A 27,691-nucleotide genomic window follows, 5' to 3' on the forward strand; every position below is an offset into this window, starting at 1 on the left:
GTAGAACCCCAAAGGTTAACGCTCTCACCTTAGGTAAGTGAACGCTGAGCTCTCCATCTGCCTCGGGGCAGGGTGCTGTAACCAGTTTCTTCACTGGATAGGTAGCGCAGGCCTCTTGACTTCAGAGGACTGCTGTCCGTCGTTTACTTCATGAACGGTGAGTTCCGAATATTTCAAATGTCTTTAAAAGTCTTTTGTAATGCTGTCTCTTATTTTGCAGGGTTCCGGCGATGGCGGTTGACTGGCTGAAGTGAGTTGAGGATGGACCCGTATGCGGAATAGAAGCGCCTGGAAGCGCGTAAGTAAGCGCTTGTTGCTTGCTTCACGATGCGCACTAACTGTCCTTTTATTTTGCAGGTACCAGTTCGGAGCTGCTGAAGGATGCCGGAATGCCCACTGAGTTCGGCGTGGATGGAGTAATGGCACGTGAGTATTTAACGTTACCCACTGTCTTTAAACGCACCTTCTTTTGTCTTACAGATGCGGGATGCAGCGCCGAAGGCCTCCGGAGCGTGCGAAGAGTTGGTAAGCTTTCGTCTTTCAGATGCAGGAATGCTGCGCGAGGCGTTGATGACAGCCGATGGACCAGGTAAGAGATGAGCTGTCACTGAAGACCGTAGTGCTAACCTGTTCTTTCTTGTCTTTATAGATGTTGCTGAAGACTGGATTCAGGATGGTAAGCCTCTTTCCTTTAGGCCCAGGATCAGATGCAGAAGACACGATGAGCGTTCTGCTGCAGAGGATGCAGAATAACGAAAAAAAAAGATTCATCCATCGGGTGTGGTTTAAATAGCCTCCTGTAGTGCTTAGGTATCTCCTTCCACAGCCACGCCTAGGTAAGAAAAGAGTTCCTGCTTTCCAGAAGAGTTCCAGTGTTCTGAACCTAGGGAGTGGCTCCTGCCCCACCCAACAGGAAAAGTAGTCCCAAACAGAAGAGGATCAGGGGTTCAACTGGCAGGTAAGTAAGCAGCATGGTCTGCTGCAGGTAAGTCCACCCAAGCATTATGAGCCCGGCGCTTGCAGCGCTGGGACTGGGTATATTTATGAGCCTGGCGCCACTGGCGCCAGGACAGGGTCCAAAAGGTCCCAATTGGGACTGGCTGGCACTCGGAACCTGAGTTATGGGCCTGCTTCCAAGGGAGTTGGGTAAGTCCTGGCCTTTTGGAAGCAGAGATCATGACAGTACCCCCCCTCAAGGCCCCTCCCAAACCGGGCTTCCCCGGGGGTTTTGGCTTGTCAGGAAATGTTTGATGAAATCTTTTGATTAGACGAGGAGCGGGGACATATTCTGCAGGTTCCCAGGATCTTTCTTGAGGGCCGTAGCCTTTCCAGTCGATTAGGTAAAATAGCTTAGATTTGGAGATCTTGGAGTCCAGGATGCTTTTGACTTCAAACTCGAGTTCTCCATCAACTAGGATAGGTTTTGGGGATTTAGTTAGTCGGGTTTGAGGTTGCACGGGTTTTAAAAGAGAGACGTGGAAGACCGGATGTATCTTCATGTGAGGGGGCAAGTCCAACTTGACCACTACTGGGTTTACTATGGTAGTGATGGAATAGGGACCAAGGTATCTTGGGTTGAATGTGCGTGGTCCTTTTAGAGGTAGATATTTGGTGGATAACCAGACTTGATCTCCTACTTGATATTGGGGGGCTTCCTTCCGATGTTGACCTGCTCCTTTCTTGTATTGTTCCTTAGCCCTTTGAAGGTGAGAAACGGCTTCCTTAAAAGCTTGGGTGATAGTAGAGTGCAGGTAGTCTACTGCTGGTGTTCCAAGATCTTGGGGTGGATCCAACTCTGAGGTTTGAGGGTGACAGCCGTATAAAAGAAAAAACGGGGTTTTCCCAGTTCCTGAGTGGACAGAGTTGTTGTAGGCATATTCGGCTATCCAAAGGATATCTTTCCAAGTTTTTTCAGTTTGTTGCAGCATGCAGCGTAAATACTGTTCCAGAGTTTGATTGGTCCTCTCGGTTTGTCCGTCGGTTTGAGGGTGGTGACTGGTCGATAATCTCACATCAATTTGAGCCGACCGACAACAACTTCGCCAAAAATGAGAAATAAATTGACTACCTCGATCCGAAATTAGCACTGAAGGAAAACCATGCAGTCGGACGATGTTTTCGAGAAATTCTCGGGCCAGAGTTGTTGCTGTTGGCAAGCCTTTGAGTGGAATGAAATGCGCCATCTTGGAGAATAAGTCCACGATTACCAGGATCGTATTGTATCCGGAGCATGGAGGTAGGTCGGTGATGAAGTCCATAGAAAGCGTATGCCAAGGGCGAGGTGGGATATCAATAGGGCGTAAGAGGCCGGCTGGTCTTTCCTTTTGACTCTTGTTTTGGGCGCATACTCCACAGGACATTATAAAGTCTCTGATATCTTTTTTCCAAGACGGCCACCAGAAGTAGCGCTTGATCTTTTCTGAGGTTTTGGCCATACCGAGATGTCCTTCCATTAGAGACTCGTGATAACAAGAGATCACTTTTTTCTGTAAATCTGTGCTGGGCAGGTATAATCGTTCTTGGAAATACAATAAGTTGTCCTTTACTGCAAAGTCCTTTCCCTGCAGATGGCAATTCTGTATTTCTGCTGGAGTTATAAGTTGCCTGGTTTTATCCTTAATTTCCTCTATGGATTGTGTGGTTATTACACCCAGAACTCTTTGTTCGGGAATGATAGGTACAGGTTTAGGGTTGGTCAAGTGTTCCTCCACTCCCATCCGAGAAAGGGCATCAGCTTTACCGTTTTTTGTACCAGGTCGATAGGTAATTATGAAGTCAAACTCGGCAAAGAATAGTGCCCAATGGAGTTGTCTAGAGGATTGGGCTTTTGCGGTTTTCAAATATTGCAGGTTTCGGTGATCCGTAATCACAGTAACGGTGTGTCGGGCCCCCAGAAGATAATGCCGCCAAGCCTTAAAGGCAGACTTGATAGCCAGAAGTTCCTTATCAGTAATAGTGTAATTGATCTCAGGAGGCGAGAATTTGCGAGACCAGAGTGCCACGGGATGTAACTGATTGGTTACTGGGTCCTTCTGTGATAGAACTGCCCCCATGGCAAGGCTCGAAGCATCAGTTTCAACGATGTAGGGGAGTTTGGGGCGAGGATGTTTTAGAATTGGTGCAGAGATAAATTTTGTCTTCAAATTCTGGAAAGCTTGTTCCGCCTCGGTAGACCATTCAAAACGTTTGTTTTTCTTTAACAAGGCGGTGATGGGATGGACTATTCGAGAGAATTCGGGGATAAACCTGCGGTAAAAGTTGGCGAAGCCTAACATGCTTTGAACCCCTTTTACGGAGGATGGTGATGGCCATTTGAGAATTGCATCGACCTTCCTTGAATCCATAGGCACTCCGCTAGGTGATAATATGAATCCCAAGAATTCAACTTCAGTCACGTTGAAAACACATTTTTCCAACTTAGCGAAAAGTCTGTGTTGACGCAACCTCTCGAGGAGCATTTTCACGTGTTTTCGATGTTCAGATTCCGATGAAGAATAAACGAGGATGTCGTCAATGTAAACGACAACACATACATCTATGAGTTCTCTGAGGACATTGTTCATAAAATATTGAAAGGCGGCCGGGGCATTGCAAAGTCCGAAGGGCATGACCTGATATTCAAATAGCCCATACTTGGTGCGGAAGGCCGTCTTCCATTCATCGCCCTCTTTTACTCGTACCAAGTGGTAGGCTCCTCTAAGATCCAGCTTTGTATATATGCATGCTCTTCTGACTTGGTCCAGGAGTTCAGGGATTAAAGGTAACGGATATCTATTCTTAACGGTGATCTGGTTCAGGGCGCGGTAATCTATACAAGTTCTAAGGTCCCCTTCTTTTTTTGGAACGAAGAACAAAGCTGAAGAAGCAGGGGACTTAGAAGGACGAATAAACCCATTCGCTAGGTATTGATCCAGGTATTGTCGGAGGTGAAGGTTCTCGGGCTCGGTGAGGGCATAAATTCTGCTACACGGAGGAGTAGATCCAGGTATCAGGTCTATCTGGCAGTCATAGGACCTATGAGGAGGTAGAGAGTTAGCCTGATCCTTCCGGAAAACATCTTGGAATTCTATGTATTCGGGAGGTAACTGGGGAGTCTCCGAAGAAATTGCTGCTAGAGCAACACCAGGTGGAGGGTGACAAGTAGAGACACATTCTGGGAACTGAACCGTTCTTGCTCGCCAATCGATCCGAGGATTGTGTTTCTCTAACCAAGGTATCCCTAGAATAATCTGGAACTGAGGGGCCTTGATCACATCGAACACGATCTTCTCATGGTGTCCATCTTGACTTACTAGCATCACTTCTTGAGTGGTATGCGTTACTGGTCCGGAGGCTATCTCCGTACCATCCACCGTAGTAATGACGTCCTTTACAGCCTTGGGACAAAGAGTTAGATTCATCCTCAAAACCATTTCCTGATCCACATAATTGCCGATGGCACCGCTGTCGACGTAAGCTTCAATCGCATGTAATCGATCCGGATGATCAGGGCTAATGAGGACCATAGGTATCACGAAATGCGAGGTCACGGAACTGGTTTTAACGCTCGGCAAGAGGACCTCTATTCTTGTCGGGCGAGGTCGTTTCCCTGCTCGGAGTTTGTGACCTTGGTAACTGCAGCTCCTACCGCCTTCTTGGCTGGTTTCACCGGACAGTCTCGAAGAAAGTGCCCTGAGTTTCCGCAATAGAGGCATAATTGCAACTGTTTTCTCCTTTCCCGCTCCTTTTGTGTTAGTGGTCCTTTCAGGCCCCCTATTTGCATAGGTTCCCCGGAGTCTACTCCTTTGGAAGGAGTTGGTGGTTTGGAAAATACTCGAGCATCAAACTTGGAACGATCGGCCTTCCTGTTCTGCAGTCTGTGATCTATTTGAACGACTAAGTCTATATAATCCAAACAGTCTTGTGGGGGATTCACTACTTGGGCTAAAACGTCTTTGAGCTCTCCACGTAGACCTCTATAAAACAGCGTAATCCTTTTGTCCTCAGGCCATTGAGTTTCCACTATTAGTCTGTTGAAAGATGCAATATAAGCCAAAAGGTCTTGATTACCCTGTCGCAACGAAAGAAGCTCATTGTCCAAGGCCTGCCCCTGTGAATGTCTTGCGAACAGTTTTTCCATACTAAGCTGAAAGGCTTGAAAATCATGGAGAACCGGATCATCTTGATTAACTAGAGGGATCGACCAGTCTGCCGCATTGCCACTAAGGTACGAAAGCACAAAAGCTACTTTAGCTTGATCAGTTGGAAAGGCTGCTGGCCGGCATAAAAAATGCAACCGGCACTGATTGATAAATACTGCAAACCTCTTTGGGTCACCAGAAAATCGTTCGGGCGGAGCCAGAGGTACATTCCCAGGTAGGTTGATCTGCACTGGATTCATAGGGGATGTTGAAGGAAGATTTGCCCCTGATGCGGGTAACGGGGTCTGTCCGGCTTGTGACTGTAGCAATTGTCTAGCAAGATCGTCTGTTCGCTCCTTGGAAATAATTAGTTCCCTTCTTAGAGCATTCGTTTCCTGACGAGCTGCATGCACTTCTGCCCTTAGTTCCCCAAGTAACCGGGCTAGGTGGTCGGTATCCGAGGTTTCCATAGCGCCTGGGCGAGAGTTTTGCGGTAGGCTTTGTGTTCTGTAACGCTCACCTGATTCTCGCAGAGGCGCCGGTCTTGACTGGGCGACTACCGTATCTTCAAAAGTGATGTGTAGCACCCGGTTGGCTCTTTGGGCTGGACCTCTGTGCACTGTATGCCTGACTAGAAGAGTAAGATGTCTGCAGATAGAAAATATGGGATTAATGAACTGGGGTTATTGAGGTGTCCCTATCTCTTTCCTTTTCTCCTCTCTTGTAGAACCCCAAAGGTTAACGCTCTCACCTCAGGTAAGTGAACGCCGAGCTCTCCATCTGCCTCGGGGCAGGGTGCTGTAACCAGTTTCTTCACTGGATAGGTAGCGCAGGCCTCTTGACTTCAGAGGACTGCTGTCCGTCGTTTACTTCACGAACGGTGAGTTCCGAATATTTCAAATGTCTTTAAAAGTCTTTTGTAATGCTGTCTCTTATTTTGCAGGGTTCCGGCGATGGCGGTTGACTGGCTGAAGTAAGTTGAGGATGGACCCGTATGCGCAATAGAAGCGCCTGGAAGCGCGTAAGTAAGCGCTTGTTGCTTGCTTCACGATGCGCACTAACTGTCCTTTTATTTTGCAGGTACCAGTTCGGAGCTGCTGAAGGATGCCGGAATGCCCACTGAGTTCGGCGTGGATGGAGCAATGGCACGTGAGTATTTAACGTTACCCACTGTCTTTAAACGCACCTTCTTTTGTTTTACAGATGCGGGATGCAGCGCCGAAGGCCTCCGGAGCGTGCGAAGAGTTGGTAAGCTTTTGTCTTTCAGATGCCGGAATGCAGTGCGATGACCTCCGGAGCGCGTGAAGAGTAGGTAAGCCTTTGTCTTTCAGATGCAGGAATGCTGCGCGAGGCGTTGATGACAGCCGATGGACCAGGTAAGAGATGAGCTGTCACTGAAGACCGTAGTGCTAACCTGTTCTTTCTTGTCTTTATAGATGTTGCTGAAGACTGGATTCAGGATGGTAAGCCTCTTTCCTTTAGGCCCAGGATCAGATGCAGAAGACACGATGAGCGTTCTGCTGCAGAGGATGCAGAATAACGCAAAGCAAGATTCATCCATCGGGTGTGGTTTAAATAGCCTCCTGTAGTGCTTAGGTGTCTCCTTCCACAGCCACGCCTAGGTAAGAAAAGAGTTCCTGCTTTCCAGAAGAGTTCCAGTGTTCTGAACCTAGGGAGTGGCTCCTGCCCCACCCAACAGGAAAAGTAGTCCCAAACAGAAGAGGATCAGGGGTTCAACTGGCAGGTAAGTAAGCAGCATGGTCTGCTGCAGATAAGTCCACCCAAGCATTATGAGCCCGGCGCTTGCAGCGCTGGGACTGGGCATATTTATGAGCCTGGCGCCACTAGCGCCAGGACAGGGTCCAAAAGGTCCCAATTGGGACTGGCTGGCACTCGGAACCTGAGTTATGGGTCTGCTTCCAAGGGAGTTGGGTAAGTCCTGGCCTTTTGGAAGCAGAGATCATGACAGTCGAACGTCCGACGGCGAACAGGTTGAATTACGGCAGTGAAGTGGCAGCTTCGTTCCTAGCGGTGCTCGTCGACAACAGAGCGTTGGCGTCCTGCAAGGGAGAGGCATGCGGGGCACCACGGTAACGATAATTCTGGATCGCAAAGAGATGATGAAGAACTGTGGCCCAGCAAGGGCGTCGAGTCGTCGGCGTCTCTGTGGTCTTTAGGTGGCGGGAAACCCACCGGCGGATGCTCCTCGGCGCGTCGCCGGTCGGGCCTTCTCCAGCGGGATAAAGCGGGCGACGATGCAGATGAGAGCGTCCGATGATCAAATGAAGTTCTTAGGCAAACAGGAGCGCGGCGGCTCCGGTCGGCGACGGCGGTCGTCGACAGTGGCGGACAACAGTCCGAGTGCTTCTCTTTGAGATTCCGTGGCAGTCCCCGTCTCGGGTTGGCAGCCTGTCGAAGGTCTGTCTACCAGGGAGCTTTGGCAAAGATCAGCTGTTCACGATGGTCCTTCGTAGCTCGGGAAGAGGGCGCCTTACCAGGTCCTTTCTGGGTCAGTCCTGGGAGGCAGAGCAGCTTTTAGATTGTGAAGGAGAGCAACAGCAATTCTTCTCGTCCAGCCGGGCTTCAAGGTCAAGCTTCAGTTACTCGTCATGGTGGACTTCAGCTTCTGAACACGATTCCTAGCAGTGAGAGGTCCCCAGATATACTCTTGATCTCCCATTCATTCCGCTGGGTCACACTCAAGCATCAAATCACGACTAAGTGCATTCATGCAGGAAGGCAGCCAATCGGGCACACGAGGTATTCAGGCCATTCACTTCTCTCCAGACACTCACAACAAGTTATGTGTATTGGGACAAGTACCAAGCCATTCAACACTCCAAACTGCATTCATACCGGTTTCGGGCAGGGCTGTCTCAGTCTTTGTGTCAACCACCAGATACTAGACATCCACAACACAGAATGCATATTCATCACACACTCTATTCACCCGGGTCCCACCCACAGGAGGTACCCACAACATACATCACTGGGAAGGCTCCAGCTAGTCTGGGCGGGCCTTCACAACAACACCATATATGGCACTTCCATCCAACAGCCAGTCAGGGGGAAGGGACAGTCGGGGCTTCCAAGGACTTTGGGAAAACAAGGTAATGGGTAGTAGAAAGCAAGAGGCCGCAGGGGCCATTTTGTTTTCAATCCGGAATCAACTGATCCCAATGGCAGGGCCGGGGTATCCCAAAATGGAGGATATTCGCGCACCTGTCAAATTCAGCATGGAGCTGCCACCAGCCCATACCCTGCTCTGCGGGCCACCCACAGGTGCCCAAAAACATACACTAGGGGCACAGGGTTGTACCCCCACCCATGGGTGCCATAAGGGTATCCCACTGGTCCGTTCACCAAACCAAAAGAGAGAGCTGCACCGCCAGGAGTCTCACGTGGACTCCTGCGCGGAAAACACGACAGAACACACAATAAAAAGCAGTAAAGGACAAGGATGCGGAGGCCCTGTCCCTCCGATGTATTTCCAGCATCACACACCCCTCATTAAAGAATGTGCTACGGAACTAAAAACCTAAAAGACGCCTGGGTGCTCCCTCTCCTAAAAGAAACACAATAGACCCTAACATCCCTACAAACTACAATCCCATCACCACCGTTCTGTTCCTCTTGAAAATCTTACACCGCGCAGCATATCTACAGATCCAAGAGCATCTAGAAACAAATAACCTCTTGGGCCTGCACCAATCTGGTTTTAGACCTAGACATGGTACGGAAACTGCCCTCTTAGATCTGAAAAATTAGAGGACTCCCTCATTGACAACGGCAGCCTAGGACTGCTACTACTTCTAGACCTCTCTGCGGCCTTTGATTTAGTGAACCACAAAAATCCTGTGCCATCACCTAGCCCGCGCCACCAACTTCTCCCCCAAACCATTGCCTGGATTGAATCCTTCCTCTCAGAGCGCACAATGAGTCTTCTCTAACCTAGCAAGTGCCAACCCAGCAGCAGTTCCCTGTGGAGTGCCCCAAGGATCTTGCGCGTCACCCATGTTGTACAACATCTTTACCAAGATTTTGTTTGATCGACTAGACGAACTTGGAGTGTCGTACACTAATTACTAGGTTACACGCAGATCCTACTGCACCTATCAGGAAACTATGACAAAGACTCTGTTACTCTCAGCAACATCTGATCATCCAAACATGGATGGCCCAGAATGAACTCTGTTTAAACTACGAAAAAAGAGAGCTTTTGTTAGTTGGTACTCAAACGTGCCTAAAAAAACTAGACCCCAAGTACAGAGCCTTTACAATAGACGGGAACACCACCACTGTCTCTAAAGAGGTAAAAACACTGGGGGTATACCTGGACTCCTCTCTTACATTAGCAAGACAAGTTAATGCCACCATCTCTGCAGCCCCCTACAAAGCCAAGCTTATTAATGCCTGCAGACCGTACCTCACACCCGACAGTTGCCTAACCTTAGCAACAGCCCTTATTCTGTCCAGATTGTATTATTGTTACATCCTCTTGGCTGGAGCCGCTGGGGAACGGGATGGAAAGGTGATAAGGGACTCATTAACACAGTGTGCTACTATTTCCACTGTAGCCTGTGGCACACTAGGCCTCACTCCAATTTGGTGGTACTTCAGTATTTCTCACAGCAGGGACTTGGACTGGCCGTTATGTTATTCTTTGATGTCTCTTAGCTATTATATTCTATTGACACAAACACACACACGTTTCCTATACCAGGACCTACCTATAGTTCCGCAACTTGCTATGAAAATGCCCCACACCACACCCCTATTTTCAATGTTACATCCCCCTACGTTTCCACATGTCCATCTTTGCGTGCATTTTATGTATTTTCCTCAACCTAAATCTCCTGGGGGGGGGGGGGAGTTAGAGGGGCAGGGGATTTGGAGAGGCATCCTGACATTAGCAAGGATTTCAAAATGGCAACCAGCAAATATTTAGATATAGGCCAGCCCCAAAGTACAAAACTCACGCTGGTGAGCTTTAGAAATCAACAACAATCACAGCCCTGTCCTACTTCTACAGCAGAGGTGCTAGATAGAGAGTAAGCCCTATAAAATGCAGAGGATGAAACCAGTCAGGGTGGGCATGTGTGGAAAAAAAGGTGGAGGTTTAAGGACCGACGCTGGAAAGTGTTTGCAGGTGAAGGCTGGACTTTGGAAGCAGCTGGAGGGAAGGCACGTTTGGAAACTAGAGACCTTGGAAAAATTGAAGAGCTTGAAGTATTTGTGACTAGAGGGGAGAAAGGATGGTCAGTTTGAAAGGTGGTGGGAACATCAGGTGACAGAGTAGAAGCTAAGGAGAGGGTGGTAAATCAGAACACTAATGTAAAAGGGAAGGAGAGGGTTACATCAGGAGAAGATTGAGTGGAGAAACAGGACATGGTAAACAAGGTGGTGAAACTGATACAGAGGTGAAGTGGAGTACAGAAGTGAGAATATCTGGTGCCGAGTTTGGAAGTGGAGAAGAGGTACCATCGGAGTCACAGCCTATGTCCATTCGGAGGTAGTACACTTGGGTGGGGAAAGTGATACTAAGGTGAGGGGGGGTGAATTCCTGAAAAGAAGCAACTGGCGCAGACAGTGAGGATGAGGAAATCGGGCAATAAGGGGGGCTACGATGGTTGGAGTACCAGATGATTGAAGCAATATTGAGGTGGGTGGAGGTAGGGCCCTCCAATGAGAGGGTAACAACAGTCCCTGAGAGTAAGGTCAAAGGGTCACTAAAACCTCAAATTTGCAATGAAGTGGTAACAGCACTGGAATGTGTGGTAGTAATCGATGCAACTGACGAAAGACAGAAAGTAAGGTCAATAAGAAAGGGTACAAGATTAAATGATAGGTGGGAGAGCAGGTTGTGAACAGTATGTGGTACCTAGAGCAGGCATAGCTGGCGAGGAGAAATGATCAGGCCTGAGCTCAACAATATTAGGGAAGGGAACAGCTAAATATGGAGACAGGCCAAAACAGGCACATGCAGTGGTAGAAGGAACAAGAGAGGATCAAGATAATTAAGGTAGGAACAGAGAGGAAGGGGGTGCCAGTCTCAAAGGCTGTGAGCAGAGGTCAGACAGCCTCTTCCTGTCTCTCTCTTCCAGAAGCCTATCCACCATCCCTTGGGTAACTTAAGGACTGATGAACTGGATTAGTTGTTTCGGTTCAGGACCATAAAATAAAGTAACTAGCATCAACCAGGAAGAGATTTCCAGAACCCTGAAACCCGCAACACATGAGGACCTCACAGAAATTTAAGAACCAAGAAGACCAGCACACACTTTGGTAAGCAAAGGCCAGAGAGACATTACTAAGCTTGGAAGTTAGTTCATCCTGACATTTCTGTTATTTGTTGAAAACCAAAAATCCTGTTTAGCTTGCGTTACCATTTCAGGTATAACCATAATGCTGTCTTGGAATACTTGTAGGTCCCAGTCAAGGGTATTAGCGAGCAAATAAGCTGTTGTTAGTTTGGATAGTTATTTAGGACCTTTTCTCCCGAAATGCTGGGTGAATAATGCAGAGGAGTTTAAAATAACTCTGCTTGATTGATTGGTAGTGATCTGATCAAGGACGAAACAGCATACGTGTTGCCTGGTTCCAAATTCGATGTAATTGATTAATGATTTTCGGTTTGTCAGGCTTGCATGTAGGCGTTTGCAATGATCAATCTGTTTAAATATGAAGGCTCTCAACTTGTCCAACTTATGTCAGGAAATCCAGGGATGCCAGGTATGTGGGATCTGCCCACACCTGCAAGACAGCAGTTAGGAACTCGAAATATTTACCGGGCAACTGGCAATATATGTAACTTAGCACGGTGGCAATTGGTAATATCAACTGATGGGCATGATGAAACTAGTCGTAGCTGCAACTGCACATGAAACTGACTGTGCATGTTATTGAGAAAATGAAAGCTATCCATGCCAGTCACAGAGTATGTGAAGCCTGGTCACACATGACAACTGGGCATGCATTTAACAGAGCATGAAAATACAAAAAATGTACATAACTGGCATGTGAGTACTACCATATCTGATACTGGGCTTGTCAACACTGGATACCCTTTTCTGGTCTATGGGAACTGGTCATAGCTTCTATTGAGCCTATGAAAACTGATGTTGTATGTAAAACATGCCAAGATATGTTACTTGGTATGTATACAATGTCAATCTATGCATCTCGTTGCATTATGTAAATTGAGTAGGCACGGTTTGTATTGTGGCAACTCGAACATTTTGCATTACTGTAGCAGGAAGATTGGCAAATACATGCATGTGGAAACTGGGTAAGATTAATTACTGTGAACATTTTAACGGTACATTACTGTGGCATTGTCAGAATTGGGCAAACATGTTAATGACGGTGGCATTGTTCAGACTTGACAAACATTTGATTCAATTTGGCAATATAAACATTTGGCAAATATTCACACTACGGTTGCCTTGCCAAATATGTGACTTCATTTGGCAATATAGAGATTTGGCAAATAATTACATTACTGCTGCGCTCTTTCCTGGCCTCTGTGTTTGTGTGAGTACTCTTCCCTCTTTCAGGGAAAACTCTCTCTCCGTTGCTTGCTTTACCCAGGGCCCTTCTGCTTGCCTAACATGTGAATTCCAAGCCAGCAAACCCTCCAGGAAGCTTGTGTACCTTGCTGGTAAAGGTATATTGTCTTCTTTCTGTGACGTATTGTTTATTTTTCCTTTTTAGTGTACAACGCAAGTCCGTTTTCCCCTAGTTTTCTCCCAGGTTTAAATGTAGGGACTCCCAATATGATTTATAAATTGGAATGTTTCTCTCGGCCTTGTTACCGAGGAAATAAAACTGTATTTTTTTGCTTGTTGCTGACCGTGAAGTGATTCAATTTTGTTTACTGAAAGTGGAATGCTCTATTTCCTAAACCGAGCGTTTGGGCCTCCCTAGGGTGTTGTACTGTATATCTCAGGAGGTCCTCCAGGTGGAAAGGGCCATCTCTCCCACTTTCCCTATTATTGAACATGTGTGTCTGGAGGGGTGGTGTTGGCCTGTAGGAGTGGGGGGGAGGAGAGCTGTGAGTGCTCCTCTGCCTGCCCCTGCCCCCTTGTTGGTCATGGTCGTCTGTAGGAGTGGTGGTGGGTGCAAGCATGGGCGGCGCCAGACTCTAGCTAGAGGTTGCTGAAGCCCTCTGCTTTGAGGCAGGTGGCAAGACTCTGCTGTGATGTCCAGCCAGGGGCTCTGATAGCAAAGGGTGCGAGGGCAAGGGGATCTTTAATTTCTCAGGGAAAGCGGTGCATTTACGTACATTTAAACTGCCATCAACTTGGCAGCAGCAGGTACTGTGCCGAAGAAAACCCTACCCATGTGATATCAATACACCTCCTATGATGAAGTCAAATCCTGTAGATGGCCGAACCGCCTATGCATAGCATCTCTTTGTGAAACTAAATTGCCTTTGCATTGGGGTGAAAGATGCAACTAATGGGCCAAAGGAAGCTGCAAAGTTATTCTACTTGCTGACCTCAAAGGAGGGCTGCGGTGGAGGTTGAAAGGGCGTGGCTTTAATGGCCCACTTACTACTAGCTTTCAAAACTGTCAAGCAGCCCTCCCTCACTCGCCCCCCCCGCCCCAACGTTTGAGGCTGGCTTCGCCAATGGGTGTGATCGAGCTGTCACTATTCATAACTCATTTGGATCGTTTACTTGGAGGTTCTTCAAAACATCTGAAAGATTTGTCCAAATACATATCTGTGACACTTCTACTGGTTAAACTATATATTTTGCTCACACCAAAGATTGCTGGAACACTGTTGGGGGCTACCAAGTCTTGCTGTACTTCTCTTAGGTCTCGTTCTTTTCTTATGAGCTTCTATAATCATCTCATGAAGTATGTCAGCATAATTCCTTCTTATTGAACCAATCATAGGAACATTTGTCAGTACACTTGGTGCTTTTACATGTGCTACTGTAGGTTTTCTCCTAGAGGATATTTTCCTTTGCCTTTCCTTACAAGCCTGTTACTGGGGTTCAACAAAAATCTCTATAGCACTCTTTCCTGAGTAAGGATGTCTAGTGACATTTGTCATAGACCCAAGAACTTTTAGATGGTCTACTGGAGTGGGGACAATCACATAAGGTCTTGGCGGCCTTGTAGTAGCCACATCTGTACCTTCCTTCTGCATAGGAAGATACACAGGGATCCTTGCTTTATTTGAATCCAAATAGTAAGCAGTACGTACTGTGAGTGAAATAAGAATCACAATAAACAAGATGAATGTAGAGATAACATATTGTAACGCTCACCTGATCCTCGCAGAGGCGCCGGTCTTGACTGGGCGACTACCGTATCTTCAAAGGTGATGTGCAGCACCCGGTTGGCTCTTTGGGCTGGACCTCTGTGCCCTGTATGCCTGACGTGCAGAGTAAGATGTCTTAGGTAAGTGAATGCCGAGCTCTCCATCTGCCTCGGGGCAGGGTGCTGTAACCAGTTTCTTCACTGGATAGGTAGCGCAGGCCTCTTGACTTCAGAGGACTGCTGTCCGTCGTTTTCTGCACGAACGGTAAGTTTCGAGTAACTCAAATGTCTTTAAAGTCTTTAATAATGATGTCTCTTGTTTTGCAGGGTTCCGGCGATGGCGGATGACGGGCTGAAGTGAGTTGAAGATGGAGCCCGTGTGATGAATAGAAGCGCCTGGAAGCACGTAAGTAAGCGCTTGTTGCCAGCTTCACGAAGCGCTCTGTCTTTTTATTTTGCAGGTACAAGTTCTGAGCGGCTGCAGGGTGCCGGGATACCCACTGGGTTAGATGTGGAAAGGAGTAATGGCACGTGAGTATTAAAGTTCCCCAATGTCTTTAAACGCACCTTGTTTTGTCTTTCAGATGCGAGATGCAGCGCCGACGGCCTCCGGAGCGTGCGAAGAGTTGGTAAGCTTTTGTCTTTCAGATGCCGGAATGCAGTGTGAAGACCTCCGGAGTCCACGAAGAGTAGGTAAGCCTTTGCCTTTCAGATGCCGGAATGCTAACCTGTTCTTTCTTGTCTTTATAGGTGTTGCTGAAGACTGGATTCAGGATGGAAAGCCTTTTTCCTTAGGCCCAGGACCGGATGCAGAAGACACGATGAGCGTTCTGCTGCAGAGGGTGCAGAATAACGCAAAGCAAGATTCATCCACCGGGTGTGGTTTAAATAGCCTCCTGTAGTGCTTAGGTGTCTCCTTCCACAGCCACGCCTAAGTAAGAAAAGAGTTCCTGGTAAAAAAAGAGTTCCTGCCTTCCAGAAGAGTTCCAGTGTTCTGAATCTAGGGAGTGGCTCCAGCCCCACCCAACAGGAAAAGTAGTTCCAAACAGAAGAGGATCAGAGGCTAAACTGGCAGGCAAGTAAGCAGCATGGTCTGCTGCAGGTAAGTCCACCCAAGCATTATGAGCCCGGCGCTTCCAGCGCTGGGACTGGGCATATTTATGAGCCTGGTGCCACTGGCGCCAGGACTGGGTCCAAAAGGTCCCAATTGGGACTGGTTGGCACTCGGAACCTGGGTTATGGATCTGCTTCCAAGGGAGTTGGGAAAGCCCTGACCTTTTGGAAGCAGAGATCATGACAGTACCCCCCCTCAAGGCCCCTCCCAAACCGGGCTTCTCCGGGGGTTTTGGCTTGTCAGGAAATGTTCGGTGAAATCTTTTGATTAGGCGAGGAGCGTGGACATATTCAGCAGGTTCCCAGGATCTCTCTTGGGGGCCGTAGCCTTTCCAGTCAATTAGGTAGAATAGTTTAGATTTGGAGATCTTGGAGTCCAGAATGCTTTTGACTTCAAACTCGAGTTCTCCATCAACTAGGATAGGTTTTGGAGATTTGGTTAGTCGGGTTTGAGGTTGCACGGGTTTTAATGGAGAGACGTGGAAGACCGGATGTATCTTCATGTGCGGGGGCAAGTCCAACTTGACCGCTACTGGGTTTACTATGGTAGTGATGGAATAGGGACCAAGGTATCTTGGGTTGAATGTGCGTGGCCCTTTTAGAGATAGATATTTGGTGGATAACCAGACTTGATCCCCTACTTGATAGTGAGGGGCTTCCTTCCGATGTTGATCTGCTCCTTTCTTGTATTGTTCTTTAGCCCTTTGAAGGTGAGAAACAGCTTCCTTAAAGGCTTGGGTGATTGTAGAATGCAGGTAGTCTACTGCTGGTGTTTCAAGATCTTGGAGGGGATCCAACTCCGAGGTTCGAGGGTGACTGCCGTACAAAAGAAAAAACTGGGTTTTCCCAGTTCCCGAATGGACAGAGTTATTGTAGGCATACTCGGCTATCCAAAGGATATCTTTCCAAGTTTGTTCAGTTTGTTGCAGCATGCAGCGTAAATACTGTTCCAGAGTTTGATTGGTCCTCTCGGTTTGTCCGTCGGTCTGGGGGTGGTGACTGGTCGATAGTCTCACATCAATTTGCGCCGACCGACAGCAACTTCGCCAAAAATGAGAAATAAATTGACTACCTCGATCCGAAATTAGAACCGAAGGAAAACCGTGCAGTCGGACGATGTTTTCGAGAAATTCTCGGGCCAGAGTTGCTGCTGTTGGCAAGCCTTTGAGCGGAATGAAATGCGCCATCTTGGAGAATAAGTCCACGATTACTAGAATCGTATTGTATCCGGAGCATGGAGGTAGATCGGTGATGAAGTCCATAGAAAGCGTATGCCAAGGGCGAGGTGGGATGTCAATAGGGCGTAAGAGGCCTGCTGGTCTTTCCTTTTGACTCTTGTTTTGGGCGCATACTCCACAGGACATTATAAAGTCTCTGATATCTTTTTTCCAAGACGGCCACCAGAAGTAGCGCTTGATCTTTTCTGAGGTCTTGGCTATACTGGGATGACCTTCCATTAAAGAGTCGTGATAACAAGAGATTACTTTTTTCTGTAAATCTGTGCTGGGTAGGTATAATCGTTCTTGGAAATACAATAAGTTGTCCTTTACTGCAAAGTCCTTTCCCTGCAGATGCCAATTCTGTATGTCTGCTGGAGTTACAAGTTGCCTGGCTTTATCCTTCACTTCCTCTATGGATTCTGTGGTGATTACACCCAGAATTCTTTGTTCGGGAATGATTGGTACAGGTTTAGGGTTGATCAAGTGTTCTTCCACTCCCATCCGAGAAAGGGCATCGGCTTTACCGTTCTTGGTACCAGGTCGATAGGTAATTATGAAGTCAAACTCGGCAAAGAATAATGCCCAACGGAGTTGTCTAGAGGATTGGGCTTTTGCGGTTTTCAAATATTGCAGGTTTCGGTGATCCGTAATCACAGTAACGGTGTGTCGGGCCCCCAGCAGATAATGCCGCCAAGCCTTAAAGGTAGACTTGATAGCCAGAACTTCCTTGTCAGTAATCGTGTAATTGACTTCAGGAGGCGAGAATTTGCGGGACCAAAATGCCACAGGATGCAACTGATTGGTTACCGGGTCCTTTTGTGATAGAACTGCCCCCATGGCAAGGCTTGAAGCATCAGTTTCCACGATATAGGGGAGTTCGGGGCGAGGGTGTTTTAAGATTGGTGCAGAGATAAATTTAGTCTTCAAATCCTGGAAAGCTTGTTCCGCCTAGGTAGACCATTCAAAACGTTTGTTTTTCTTTAACAAGGCAGTGATGGGCTGGACTATTCGAGAGAACTCGGGGATAAACCTGCGGTAAAAGTTAGCGAAGCCTAACATGCTTTGCACACCTTTTACGGAGGATGGTGATGGCCATTTGAGAACTGCATCGACCTTCTTTGAATCCATACGCACTCCGCCAGGTGATAATATGAATCCCAAGAATTCTACTTCAGTCACGTTGAAAACACATTTTTCCAACTTAGCGAAAAGTTTGTGTTGACGCAATCTTTCGAGGACCATTTTCACGTGTTTCCGATGTTCAGATTCCGATGAAGAATAAACGAGAATGTCGTCGATGTAAACAACAACACACACATCTATGAGCTCTCTGAGGACATCGTTCATAAAATATTGAAAGGCGGCCGGGGAATTGCAAAGTCCGAAGGGCATGACCTGATATTCAAATATCCCATACTTGGTGCGGAAGGCCGTCTTCCATTCATCGCCCTCTTTTACTCGTACCAAGTGATAAGCTCCTCTAAGATCCAGCTTTGTATATATGCATGCTTTTCTGACTTGGTCCAGGAGTTCAGGGATCAAAGGTAACGGATATCTATTCTTAACGGTGATCAGGTTCAGGGAGCGATAATCGATACAAGTTCTAAGGTCTCCTTCCTTTTTTGGAACGAAGAACAAAGCTGAAGAGGCGGGGGACTTGGAGGGACGATTAACCCATTTGCCAGGTATTGATCCAGGTATTGTCGAAGGTGAAGGTTCTCAGGCTCGGTGAGGGCATAAATTCTACTACAAGGAGGAGTAGATCCAGGTATCAGGTCTATCTGGCAGTCATAAGACCTATGAGGAGGTAGAGAGTTAGCCTGCTCCTTCCGGAAAACATCTTGGTATTCTAGGTATTCGGGAGGTAACTGGGGAGTCTCTGAAGAAATTGCTGCCAGTGCAACACCAGGTGGAGGGTGACACGTAGAGACACATTCTGGAAACTGGACCGTTCTTGCTCGCCAATCGATCAGAGGATTGTGTTTCTCTAACCAAGGTATTCCTAGAATAATCTGGAACTGAGGGGCCTTGATCACATCGAACACGATCTTCTCATGGTGTCCATCTTGACTTACTAGCGTCACCTCTTGAGTGGTATGCGTTACTGGCCCGGAGGCTATCTCCGTACCATCCACCGTAGTAATGACGTCCTTTACAGCCTTGGGACAAAGAGTTAGATTCATCCTCAAAACCATTTCATGATCCACATAATTGCCGATGGCACCGCTGTCGACGTAAGCTTCAATTGCATGTAATCGACCCGGATTATCAGGGCTAATGAGGACCATAGGTATCACGAAATGCGAGGTCACGGAACTGGTTTTCACGCTCGGCAAGAGGACCTCTATTCTTGTCGGGCGAGGTCATTTCCCTGCTCAGAGTTTGTAACTGTGGTAACTGCAGCTCCTACTGCCTTCTTGGCAGGTTTCACCGGACAGTCTCGAAGAAAGTGCCCTGAGTTTCCGCAATATAGGCATAATTGCAACTGTTTTCTCCTTTCCCGCTCCTTTTGTGTTAGAGGACCTTTCAGACCCCCTATTTGCATGGGTTCCCCGGAGTCTACTCCTTTGGAAGGAGTTGGCGGTTTGGAAAATACTCGAACATCAAACTTGGAACGATCGGCCTTCCTGTTCTGCAGTCTGTGATCTATTTGAACGACCAAGTCTATATAATCCGAACAGTCTTGTGGGGGATTCACTACTTGGGCTAAAACGTCTTTGAGCTCTCCACGTAGACCTCTATAAAACAGCGTAATCCTTTTGTCCTCAGGCCATTGAGTTTCCACTATTAGTCTATTGAAAGATGCAATATAAGCCAAAAGGTCTTGATTACCCTGTCGCAACGAAAGAAGCTCATTGTCCAAGGCCTGCCCCTGTGCATGTCTTGCGAACAGTTTTTCCATACTAAGCTGAAAGGCTTGAAAATCATGGAGAACCGGATCATCTTGATTAACTAGAGGGATCGACTTGTCTGCCGCATTGCCACTAAGGTACGAAAGTACAAAAGCTACTTTAGCTTGATCAGTTGGAAAGGCTGCTGGCCGGCATAAGAAGTGCAACCGGCACTGATTGATAAATACCGCAAACCTCTTTGGGTCACCAGAAAATCGTTCGGGCGGAGCCAGAGGTACATTCCCAGGTAGGTTGATCTGCACTGGATTCATAGAGGATGTTGAAGGAAGATTTGCCCCTGATGTGGGTAGCGGGGTCTGTCCGGCTTGTGACTGTAGCAATTGTCTAGCAAGATCATCTGTTCTCTCCTTGGAAATAATTAGTTCCCTCCTTAGAGCGTTCGTTTCCTGACGAGCTGCATGCACTTCTGCCCTTAGTTCCCCAAGTAACCGGGCTAGGTGGTCAGTATCCGAGGTTTCCATAGCGCCTGGGCGAGAGTTTTGCGGTAGGCTTTGCGTTCTGTAACGCTCACCTGATCCTCGCAGAGGCGCCGGTCTTGACTGGGCGACTACCGTATCTTCAAAGGTGATGTGCAGCACCCGGTTGGCTCTTTGGGCTGGACCTCTGTGCCCTGTATGCCTGACGTGCAGAGTAAGATGTCTTAGGTAAGTGAATGCCGAGCTCTCCATCTGCCTCGGGGCAGGGTGCTGTAACCAGTTTCTTCACTGGATAGGTAGCGCAGGCCTCTTGACTTCAGAGGACTGCTGTCCGTCGTTTTCTGCACGAACGGTAAGTTTCGAGTAACTCAAATGTCTTTAAAGTCTTTAATAATGATGTCTCTTGTTTTGCAGGGTTCCGGCGATGGCGGATGACGGGCTGAAGTGAGTTGAAGATGGAGCCCGTGTGATGAATAGAAGCGCCTGGAAGCACGTAAGTAAGCGCTTGTTGCCAGCTTCACGAAGCGCTCTAACTGTCTTTTTATTTTGCAGGTACCAGTTCGGAGCGGCTGCAGGGTGCCGGGATACCCACTGGGTTAGATGTGGAAAGGAGTAATGGCACGTGAGTATTAAAGTTCCCCAATGTCTTTAAACGCACCTTGTTTTGTCTTTCAGATGCGAGATGCAGCGCCGACGGCCTCCGGAGCGTGCGAAGAGTTGGTAAGCTTTTGTCTTTCAGATGCCGGAATGCAGTGTGAAGACCTCCGGAGCGCACGAAGAGTAGGTAAGCCTTTGCCTTTCAGATGCCGGAATGCTAACCTGTTCTTTCTTGTCTTTATAGGTGTTGCTGAAGACTGGATTCAGGATGGAAAGCCTTTTTCCTTAGGCCCAGGACCGGATGCAGAAGACACGATGAGCGTTCTGCTGCATAGGGTGCAGAATAACGCAAAGCAAGATTCATCCACCGGGTGTGGTTTAAATAGCCTCCTGTAGTGCTTAGATGTCTCCTTCCACAGCCACGCCTAAGTAAGAAAAGAGTTCCTGGTAAAAAAAGAGTTCCTGCCTTCCAGAAGAGTTCCAGTGTTCTGAATCTAGGGAGTGGCTCCAGCCCCACCCAACAGGAAAAGTAGTTCCAAACAGAAGAGGATCAGAGGCTCAACTGGCAGGCAAGTAAGCAGCATGGTCTGCTGCAGGTAAGTCCACCCAAGCATTATGAGCCCGGCGCTTCCAGCACTGGGACTGGGCATATTTATGAGCCTGGTGCCACTGGCGCCAGGACTGGGTCCAAAAGGTCCCAATTGGGACTGGTTGGCACTCGGAACCTGGGTTATGGATCTGCTTCCAAGGGAGTTGGGAAAACCCTGACCTTTTGGAAGCAGAGATCATGACACATATGGATAGGCCCACTTCATACAGCAGTAGCTTCTTGCTTGTCGTGATGGGCTCTCATTATTTCGCAAAATTGTTGTTGCTGTTGATATTACCCATTCTTTTTTAAGGAAAGAAAAATAAAAATGTATTTGGGTAATATCATGCAATACTCTGGCAATATCTTGATCTTCTCAACAAGCTCTTCACACAGCTTGCTGATTGCAGGACAATTAACAGGATTCCTGATATACATAAGAGTCGTCCTTTCGCTAAACAAAATGTAGATGCGTTTCCAGCAAGAACTAGAAGACTACAGATAGTAGGCTCTGGATCTCTTCCTCCAAAAGTCTCATTCAGGACGTTCTTAATGTTCTCTCACAATAGACATTAACCGATTGGATTATATCAATTCGTTAAGTGCCACTATATTCCTCGGGTTTCTCAAAGTGCGAACATCAGTTTGTCTTACAACAAGATGTGGGCATTCCTCAATCAAATAACGGAAAACCAACCCTAACAGTCTGAGAATTCTCATCAGATAGGGGCAGTTGTGTTTTCCCCACTGTACTCAGGATGCTGGAGAATCTGCTCTATTATAGTTGCGAGCAATCTCCTCATGATTGGGCCATTCTTAGGATCTTGCAGGAACAGTTGAATGTTAGTAGTTCTCCCCACAAGCACAGGATATGCATGAAGAATGAACAGAAAAACTGTAAGAACGATCGTGTGAACGTGTCCATCAGGCACTACCATGGATGCCTCTGAAAAGAAACTCAGCGAGAAAGGAATTGGGGAACTGTTCCCTTTTCCAGTCATCAAAAAGGAACTCCAGATCTGGCATCTTTCCTTCTCGATCAAGACTTAAATGTCTCAGTCCAATGTTTAGCAAGCTCCTGTGGCTCAAGAACAAAAGCCCTTCTTTCACTCCTTTTTTAGCAGCTTAGAGTGTCCCGAAACAAACCACAGTATTCTGCATTCGTTTATTTGAATTTCTCTGCGTCGTCCTTCCTCATCATGGATCTCGTCTGCACGTGCTGAAGTTCTTCCCCGATGCTTGCTTCTGATTGTGGTCGGGGTGAAGGGGGTTCTCCAGCGTAGATCTTTGTCTGAGAAATATCCATGCATGTCTTCCTTGCACTTTCACTGCTCACAGCGTTACGTCCTCCACGATAAACTGGCCGTTAAAGTGTGGCTCATGCCATTTATACGTAAAGTTCCCGATTAGGATTTCATCACCGGGGAAAAGTTTGGGAAGACATTGTTTTTCAAATCTGTTTGTTGCATGGACTCCATCTGTGTTCTGAGCCCCACACCCCTTCTGCTTGAGCTGATCTGAAATGACAGAGATACTTGTAGTTAGTCATACATGTTAAGTAGGCATGTAACTCCTTTCCTAACAATTCTGCTGTTGTCTGGGCATCACTTCTACTTCTAGATGGAGGTGCAGGGGGTATCCTCATTCGCCTTTCTGTCACTGTTGATTGAGGCGTAAGATGGTGGTCGGAGCCTGGTTGATTTCTCAATGCATACAATGCCAGTGGTAGGTAATGCAACCATCCTTTCTTCAGGGTAAGGTTCAATTTGGCTATCCTTTCTTTAAGCAGGCAGTTGAGTCTCTCATAGATTCCGTTTGCTTGCAGGTGATAAGCCGATGAAAACTTGTGCTTTATACTGAGCAACAAGCTTATCTGTTCAAAGACTTCATTAACAAAATGAGGGCCATTATCTGATCTTAATAGTTCACATATTCCCCATCTAGGAAACACTTCTCGTACTAAAGATTTCGCTGCGCATGTGGTATCTGGATGTTTACATGGACCAGCTTCAATCCACCTTGAAAAGGGACATACTACCACCATCATATATCTGTATACATTACAGACCTGCAGCATATCGACATAGTCAATGTGTAAATGCTGGAAAAGACCATTTGGTCTCAGAATAACTCCTCTAACTGTACGCAGTGTGACCCCCCAGTAAACATTTGACATACAATGCAGTTTACTACATAAAATGCAACGTGTTCTAATAAATTTGGAACAAACCATTCCTCTGCAATGGTCGCTGCAAGATTTTCTCTAGTGACATGCGCAGGGTAGTGCAGCTGTTCCAATGCCACACTTAATAAGGATACAGGCATCCCCGGTTTACCAGTGCTTTCCTCTCACCACAATGATTTAGGAGGAGTTAAAGAACACCCCCTCCGTGTCCACAGGTCTTTCTCATCCTGCTGCGCTTCCCCTTGAATTTCTATCAACTGTGTTTTAGACAAGTTATTAAAGCATTCATACACACTCATCATCACCACCATACTTTCACATCGGTTGTATCAAATTTCATAATGTCTTCCGAATATGCAATTTGTTTCGCTTCCTCGTCTGCAGCTTGATTTCCACGTGGGATAAAATCTGCTCCTTTAGTGTGAGCTGCGTATTTAACTACTGCAATGGCTACTGGGAGCTGTAGTGCTCTAATAAGTCTGTCCAATAAGGCGGCATGTTACACTGGAGTAGCGTCTGCTCAGAGTGCCCTCCTTTTCCAGCGTGCTAGCCCTGTGTGTGTTTACCGTCAACATCACATAGGCGGAGTCACTATACACGGTTATTTCCTGGTCTGCGTTTTTCTCAAGCACGACAATCAGCGCCACTAGCTCTGCAGCTTGTGCTGAAAAGTGAGACGGTAGTCGTGCACTTATCAATACTTAAAATTCTCCATTCGCTCTGTGCTTTACCACAGCTGTATATCTCCGTCCATCATTCTGATTGATTCTAGAAGAACCGTCAATAAAGAGAACCTCCCCAGCTGCCAAAGCATTTTCCTTTACCCTCGGCATCTCATCATAGAATTCCTCAAAGTTTGAGCAATCATGCACATGCTCATCTTCTGCCAGTGGTTCCGCTATAAACATGGCAGGGTTCACTATTCTGCATCTGACTATTTTAATCGATGGATTCGATATGACTACCACGTAGGCAGAAGCCCTTTGAGAAGTCAACGTACCCTTATGCTTCTCCAAAATGGCAAACAAAGCATGTTCAACAAATAATGTCATGAAACTTGCCATTACTATGCTAGAAGCCTTCTCAATGGTGAATTCCGGCGGCTGCCAAAGATTGTTCACAGGGAAAGTGACCCATCATTACTGGGTCCAGAATCCCACTGTAATATGCTAGAAGCTTGTACCCCAACGTGGTTCTCTGTGCGAGTACTGCCGTCATGACTGTGCCAATCGTATACGAAAATAAGAATTCCTCAGCATAATTGGGAATCCCTGAAAACTGGAGCTGTGCAAATTCTTTTTCAACTCATCAAACCCTTTTTCCATGTCCTCAATCCAGATAATTTTTTCCTCAGTTGCCTGTGCTTTCTTCAGAGCCTACAACGAGGGCCTTGTATATGAACTGTAATCAAAGACCCATGCTTTCACATAGTTGCATAGTGCCAAAAATCATTGCATGTGCTTTATCATATGTGGCTTTGCTGTTTTTAAAATAGCCTCAGCTCTCTCAGGAGTAACTTTCTTTCCTTTATGCGAAATTAGCTCACCTATGTATAGCACTTCCTCTTGGCAATAATGTAATTTCTCCTTGTCTACTTTTATATCCTTTCTCTGCAAGAATAATCATTAGGTGAACTGAGTCCTGTCTGCACTCTTCCTCTGAGGTGTTACAGATTAAGATGTCATCTACATTTGCAATACCACACTTTTCCAATAATTATTGCTTAAGTCCATCTGCAAGATTCTATTGAAAATAGATGGAGACTCACAGTACCCCTGAGGTAATCTTGTACTTTTTAACTTAGTCTGGTGACACATAAATGATGTCGGATCTTGAGAATCCTTATGCAATGGGATTGAGAAAAATGCATTTTTGAAGTCAATCACTGTGAAATATCTTGCCTCAACAGGGATACTACATAGGATTGTCGCCGTATTAGGAACTAGAGGGAACGCGGCCTCTACAATCTGATTAATTGGGCATAAATCCTGAATTAAATGCCACACCCCACAACCTCCTTAGATTTCTTGATAGGGTACACTGACGTATTACATGGTGACTCTGATGTCACTAAAATCGCTTGTTCCATCATGGCGGATATCGTCTTGAAAATACCTTTGTCTGCCTCTAGAGATATGGGATACTGTCGTGCTCGAGGTAAAATTGCTCCTGGTTTCAGTTTAATCTTAACGTCTCCAGCCCCTTTCAATAGGCCTACCTCATAGGGGCCTGTAGTCTATAATGAAGCTGTCACTTTTGCCATATCTTCATCGAAACACTCGGGTTGACTCAATGCTAGCATCATCTTTTGAGGAACCTCGCATTTTATTGCTCTCACCCAATAAGTAATACTCATTTCAAATACTACTTGGTCTCTAAACATATCCTCATCAGTGACGTCAGCCAACCTATAACCCTCCCCAATGGCAATCCCTGTGCACCATTGTCTGCCTTCATAATCGACTCCATCAAGCATAGCCAGTTCTCCTCGCACTATGGATGCTTGTAATTCTAAGGGAAAGATGCGTCCTCCCTTTTCGTCCATAGGAATCATTGGCCTAAATAAAAACTCATCAGGTATCCTCACCATTTTACCCACTAAACCTGATAGTCATATTAACAAAATATGTACCCCATAGTGAAAAACCTCTGGTTCAAGCAGTACTCCTCGTATGGTCATTTGTCCTGTGAATGCCATAATAAATTCACTCACGTTTAAATAATGCATTCCTGGCATTGAACATACTATGCCTATCTCAGTAAATGAAATCGTCATGTTCAATTTTGTCATTAAATCTCGACCTACTATATTAACAGGTATCTGTCTCAAAATATAATAGTGGTACAGACATATCACATTCTCCTTTAGAGACTGGCAATTGTTCAGTAAAAGGAACTCTATTTGTAGCTCCTGTGAAACCTTGAGCATTCATGGCATTCCCAGATAATGTAAATTTCCCCTCTTGTATATATGAGCATGTTGCCCCTGTGTGTACTAAAAAAGAAAAATATTTGCCCCCTACATTGACGTCAACCCTCGGTTCCTCTTGAGGATTAGGAGTCACTGATAATACTGAACACATCAAGTCTCCCAGTGAGCTGTCCTATTGTGGGTACATGCTTATTCCTGTACCTGTGAAAGGATTTCCTCCTTCGACAGTGACACCCACTATCCTAGGTGTCATTAACTGTCCTGTGCTTGTGCCCGGTTGTATCTGCATGGGTGAATGCTGTGACTGCCCTTGTGGCGTATTCATTGTTGTCTGCTGTGTTTGTAAACCTTGCTGTATTTTCTGCGCTTGTTTGCTGCACTGTCTGATTTTGGGTGAACCCCTCTCCACTTTGTTGAGTGTATGCAGGCGGGTATATGGTCCCCCCCTCTTGAGAATTGCCCGTTTTGCAAAAACCCTTGACTTCCGCACATGCATGCAATGTGTCCTGTCATTCCACATGTCCAACATGTCCAACATACAGGATGTCTCCTAATTTGCCCTCCCTGGATGCCTTGATTATCATGCTGTATGTTTTGAAATCCACTTTGATTATTCTGGAAATGTCCCTGATTATTCTGGAAGCCTCTGTCTCGGAAGCCTCCCCTACCTTTTGGTATGAATCCATTACCTTGATCAAACTGCCTTTGGTTATTCACCTGTGGCATGCCTGCTTCTTGCTGTGAACCTGACCCTTCCCCACTCGTCAACATCGCCCCTTCTATGGCGTATTTTGACAATTATTTTCTGCACTAATTTAGTTTCTTCACCTTTCCTAGTGTCATTTTTCTTTCGATTCTTCTCCTGTAATAATCTACAATATTGCGCAATGGTCAGCTATATCTCCGACCATGGTTTTGTTTCCATACCTACTAACTTCTTGAGCTGCTTTCGTGCTGGGTCTGGCAGCCCTTGGCAAAGTATATGATAAAGCACATGTATAGATTTCCCCCACGGTTCACGCATTTACAAAGACCACTGCGCTTGGAAATTTTGAATGTGCGCAAAAGGATCCTCCCCTTCCTTGCCATTATAGCTCCCATATCTGATGTATCCGGATATAGCACTCTAAGCACTTTCCAAACTGCCACTCTACAGTTATTAAATGGTGCTCCATCATGAGCCGTGTTCTGCATAGTGACACTCGAATATCCTGCTCTCAACCAAACATCGTCTTCTATCTCCCCAAGGATAGCGGCTAGAAGACCTTTAATGTCTCCAATAGCTAACATAATTCCTCCTGTAATTTTTTCTAACTCATGTATCCATTTCCCAG

Source organism: Ambystoma mexicanum, chromosome 6p, assembly GCF_040938575.1.
Source record: "Ambystoma mexicanum isolate Mex_15411 chromosome 6p, UKY_AmexF1_1, whole genome shotgun sequence".
NCBI lineage: Eukaryota > Metazoa > Chordata > Amphibia > Caudata > Ambystomatidae > Ambystoma > Ambystoma mexicanum.